Here is a 6,000-nt window from a genome sequence, read left to right on the forward strand (position 1 = left end):
TATCACCACATTGTACATTGGGCATGCTTCATGTCAGAGTGTTTATGAAGCCATGACCTTTCATGTGACTCTTTACATAAGAACCATGTGCACACACTCACCCTTAACCTCTAGGGAATGTTTCTAAACCATGATTCTCAACACCCTCCCTCAATGTAATAGTTAGAGAGAGCTACATTGGCTACATCGAATAAAGCTTTCCTAGATTACAAGGATTAGTGCATTTGTATCTTAACCTTGTAATAGCAAGGAAATTTTTACAAACATGGTCTATAGGCAATGAGATACGAAGGAGGGTCTTACCTCTTGGCTCAAGTGATGAGCAAGTGTAGTGTCTACTCTAAAAATTCAAAGAGTGCTTATGTGCATGTTGGTTTTATGAAAGCTCTGATACCATGCCAAAATTTAAGAAAGAGAATGCATAAGGTAAAGACTAATGAGCATGACTAGCTAGAGCTAGAGAAAAAGCACGTCGACTTAGCATGGCGAGGATAAGAGAATCAAGACCACATAGGAGACTTTTGGATGTACAAAGTTTAGGGACCTTGCATTTTAGTCTATGAAAAGACTCTCTTAGGCTCTTAAATAGAACTAAGAATTATGTGTATAGACTCACCCTTAACCTCTAGGGAGTGTTTCTAAACCATGATTCTAAATGAATATTCTGAATGCAAGTAGTTTATTTATGTTAAAAGTTAATCTTCACAACACAATTCCATTTATGGCGATACCTAATTAACAAGAACTTTTACTCTTTCAGGAAAATTATTTCTACATTGTGAAGTCCATGCTTTGAGCTTAAGATCACATATCAAATTGATCTCATCCCTTAGAATTCTTAATGACAATCTTGCTCAAAGTAGCATTCGCATTGCCCACCATTCACTTAACCCCTTCTTTTGGCCTTCATTCATATGTTTCAACTAGTTTCTCTTCATCAAAGTCCATAAATAACGTATTTTAAGTGGGTTTTCAAGCATTTTTAACATGATATTGAGAGATTTAACATAAGTGGACCTCGTTCATACCCAAATGTGGAAAACTTTAGTTAGTCCTCCTTGTCTTATAACACTAATAAGGCTCTTATATGTCAAAGTGGACCTCCATGTCAATAAGCTAGTGCCTCAAAGAAAACAAATGTAATATGTGGTAGTCTACGACTTGTAGGAAAGCAATTAAACATCATGGCATACATTTTGTTCTCTTGTTGTTATTTGTAAGGGGAAGTGTTATCATGTGTCTTTAAATCTAATTGATAACAAACATAGCCATATGACTGTAGGGAAAGGGAGGGAATCTCACAAATTCAATTCTGTTGTCACTTTTAAGGGAAGTATTATCATGTGTCTTTAAATCTCATTGATAAAAAACATGGTCATATGACTGTAGGGAAAGGGAGGGGATCTCACAAATTCAATTCCATTGTCATTTTTAAGGGAAGTATCTTCAACTATTTTAAAATTTCATTGATAACCAACATAATCAAAGACTAGACTAGCACAAAGGGGACTCAAATTAATAATCAAGACATAGCCGAAAATCTCAAAATCATGCCCAACTTCACAAAAATTTCTCTTAAATGATGCATACATGAAAGACTCTTTTATAGAGTTGGATGTCTTATCTATGATTACTTTACTCTAAAGTCTTGACTTACTCATAGAGTTTTCTATGGATAAAGTCCTCTAGGGAGATTCCTTTCGAAGCCTTCCTTTTACCACTCTCAATACAAAATACATCATATGTGAAATCATGTGTTCACAAAATGTTCCCCACTAAATGTCTCAAGGAATGCAATTAGAAATAGATAACCATGCAATATTGCTTTCAACCTATGGGGTTTTCCAATCTAATAATCTCACAAAATAATAGATACAAAAGGGATTTTTTATTCACAAAATCACAAAATTTTAACTTCTATCAAATGCAAGAACTATATGTAAGTAATGGTTTGAAAATCACTCCTTGAATGCATGTTGTATTTAGATTTTGTAGTAGTCCACCCCTAGGGCACCAACTCCCTGTAGTAAGAAAACCTATCAAAATCTTGAGTATGAGACTAATTTAACAATGTGCCATGAGTAGAAATTATTCAAATGAGCATGGTTGTGTTCTACATTAAAAGAGCTTCAATTATGTCTTTACACCTTGAAATTTGGGTAACACATGAAAAAGTTACATTAATTTGAAAGGAGATGGGTTTTCATATTTTAGTGTATTTTTTGTTTTACCCCCCCTCATCCAAAAGACCCCCCCCTTGGGCCTCACATATTATGAAAAATATGTACAAATCTAAAAATCTTACATATTTTTCAAGGCATATACCTTATATTTTGTGGGAAGGGGAACATGAAATTTTCATATTTTTCTCTTGCATATTTGAAAATTTTAAAGGAAATCCATGCATATTATATATGGACCTTGTCCCCCCATACCCTAGATTTTGGACGAGGGTAGTAACATATTACGCATTGAGTTGGCACCCCAGGAGTCCACCCCATGGGTTACATGGCCCCTGCCCTTGAAGTTTTCTCTCTCTCTCACACACACACACACTTTTTTAGTGAAAGTTATGATTGTTTATATTACAAGAAAAGCCACCTCAAAGCGAGGAGCTAGAAATTACATTAGCTGAAAATCTCTGTACAAGCTAAATATACATCATGATCGATGTAGCGAGTCTGCAAGCAGTCAAAAAAAGATTGCTGCAGAGGACACTTGAAGAAAGCAAATAAAGAAAATATTGGATCACCAAAGACTTTACAATTCCTGTTTATCCACAAAGTCCAAAGTGCCAATAATGAACCCAAACAAAGAAAAGATCAAACTCCTGAGTGCGCAGATGAAAACCAAAGAGGTAGAAGAATTCACACACACACACACACACACACACACACACACACACACGTGCGTGTGCGTGCGCACACGTGCACATGCGCACTCACCCTTCTAGTCCCCTTGCACACTCACCCTTCCAGTCCCCTTGCAAAGTCCAAGCGGTAAGGTGATAATGGTGAGCCCAATTGATGGCAGGAATATATGGGACACCCAGAGCAATATGGCTATGGGTGAGAACAATTGGCTACCATATGTGACATTGTAATGGCTACCAGTTCTCAATTAAGTGACCTTATATTAGGGTCATTAGAAAAATGAAGCATTCTTTTATTGGGCATCATGTGCCATGTGGTTAACTAGAGAATGGTGATAAGGAATTATTGGGTGAATAGAACTCAAAAAAGAAAGGAACCAATGGCCACAGAAGTAGTGAGTGAGTGAAAATGAAAAAAGGATGGAATCAATGGCACAATCGGTTAGAGTAGGGCCACAGCTGTTGGACCCTTGGATACTAGAACAACATTGGAGTATTTTAATGGCATAAGGGAGCTACATATGATACACACCTATGTATGATGGTCAAGAATAGGAATGGGATTATACGGGATGTGTCCATTGCATGAACCACTGCATTGTACCAGCGAGTAATTAGTGTAGAATGGTGGAGAGTAATGCAATAAGTACAATCCATGTCTTGATCCATGCGAGGGAGTAAACTTTGGGGGAAGCACCACAGAGATCATTTGTGATCTGGGAGAGTGTGCTCATAGATTCCCCTCTTTGTTGCACTTGCTCATCTCCTCGAAATCTTGGGATCGTCGTCTGAGACTCTTGGCATAGCGCAACCCGTCCCTTGACAATATTGCAAGTTGGTGTGAGAGTACATTGGCACCAAGGGAGTATTTTTGCATTGTAAGGCACACATAATACAAAAGGCCAAGCCTCCTCGGGGAGCAGCACCAAGAGTTCCACACTATGGACATCGACCAAGTCGAGACATGGGTTATAGGAGCACAAGTGTTGTGGCACTCCGGTTGTCTTGGTTTTCTTAGTGCTCACTTTGCTCTAGGCGTAGCTTTGTGCCCATGGACCAAAAGCCAGAGCAAAAGTGTGCTCTCTATTCACTCGAGCTTTCCCACTTTTAGGAGAGAGGCATCTTCCACTCTCCTTATGCTCTCATGGCCACCCTAGAAGAACGACCAGGTATTTTGGTTGTAGATGTCCTCGCACTATGTTTGATGCTTTAGACTTGGAGTAGAGCCTCATCGATGCATGTTGCTATAGTGAGCCATGTAGGAACCAAGGACAGGGAGCCTTGGTTAATGCTTACAATTCCTATTGACACTGTGTAATGAGACAAAGACGAGTACCACATTTAGTAAATGTACACCAAGTACTTTTCTCACATTGAATATGCTGCAAGAGATGTGTCTTATGTTTTTATGGGTTTTCTACATTGGCCTCAAAGGGTTGACATCTCGCTGCGGTTCTCTTACATTACCTGGTGAAGATTACTGGTGTCCATAGTCTCTGAGCATCCCTAGAGCGCATTGACTAGTTGGCACTGAGAACATGAAAGAAGAGCACAAGTTAGATATACCTTTACTTTCTCATCTTAGTCCATAAGATATGTGATCACCTCCAAAGGAAAAGCCTGTTTTCTTTCATACATGGTTTGAAGCCTTGGTTACATGTTGTTTCTCTGCTATGGGTTGATCAATTGGAAAAAATGAATGGTTAAACACATCCCTCTTTTAGTGTTTATGGTGTACTGTCTACGAGTCAAGTGAGTGATAGAGTAGGTTATTGTTACTGTGGGAGATCGAGTGTTGCTTTATGCCTCCTTTGATTCTTAGAAGAACATGGTTGGACCTTCTATCATAGGAGTAGTGCCGTGATACTTGTGGCTATGCGGTGTTGAAGAATCGATGGTCGTACCTTGGGCCTAGAAAATACAACCTTTACCCACGACCACTGATGTTCTAGGACTAGTATTGGTTTAGAGACTTGGTGTGTAAGTTTACTATAAGCAGCCAATATTAAGCGAGTATTAAGCACCAGTATAGTCTTTGTCAGAGTCTCTTTAAATCTTGATGGAAAGGATTTTTGCTTGTATAGGCATGGAATTGAAAACTATAGGATCTACATAGGGTTGTTTAATCATTAAGGCCTCTAAAAAATGCTATCTAAGGAAGTGGCAGGTTGGATTATGAGAGCAATTAAAAATTATTACTTGGGGTAGATTATTGTTATGCTCTTAAGGAAATTGGCAGTTTATTCTTCTAGCTTACTAAATAAATGTATAACATAACAATTTACTGCTATGCTTGGTGGGATCTGCAGTAAGGAGTAGAATAGAAAGAAAAAATTCACTCTTGGCTTGTAGTTATGACTTATTGTTCGAGACAGCGTATTGGTGACACTATTTTCAATGTTTTATGACTTACGTGGTTCCCAAAAAGGAAATTGAGAGCTCCTAAGTGGTTTTGGATGATTTTTTGTGGAATGACATGGATAACAATTGTGTAGGGGTTATGAAGCTTGTCTTCCCATTGGAATCTATCTATAGTTGTTTTATTTGGATGGTGGCAGGTGAGTCCTTGCACTTTTCTACAAGTTTTTTGAGAACGCCTATGGTAGCTCTTGTGGGAAGATAAAAAAGAGAACATTGGCATGAAGATTTTATTGGGATAACTATGGTCAAGGGCTTGCTCTAAGGTGCATGTGTGCATCTAGGGGAGTCACGTGTGTGTGTGTTGTAGAAGCACATCTAGTGCTATGATGTGTCTAGTGTGTGACCTAAGTGATGATGTAAGCCAAAGGCCCCCACATGGGAGGTTCCTTTGATTTAGGCCAGACCCATTGATGTAGGGGCTGATTGCCACTGATTTAGGGGAGGTGCCTACACCATCCTCTCTTTCTATAAAATGGAGGTCATTCCTTCATTCTAATACATGGATTTTGCCTCACTTGTGCTCTCACTCTTTGTGCCATGATGCATCTCTTCTATCCCACACTCTACATTTGGTGTCAGAGCTGGTAGGCTTTGTAGAGCTCATTTTGGTAGTGCCACCTCATCATCTTCTCCAACACCTCTTTTTGAGCTTTCTTCCTACTTCCTTCTCAGAGGCTTAGCTCTGTTCTCCCTATTCCTTATGACTT

This window comes from Dipteris shenzhenensis, chromosome 14 (assembly GCF_047967505.1).
Source record: "Dipteris shenzhenensis isolate YYH24624 ecotype China chromosome 14, Dip_SZ_1.0, whole genome shotgun sequence".
NCBI classification, from domain to species: Eukaryota; Viridiplantae; Streptophyta; class Polypodiopsida; order Gleicheniales; family Dipteridaceae; genus Dipteris; species Dipteris shenzhenensis.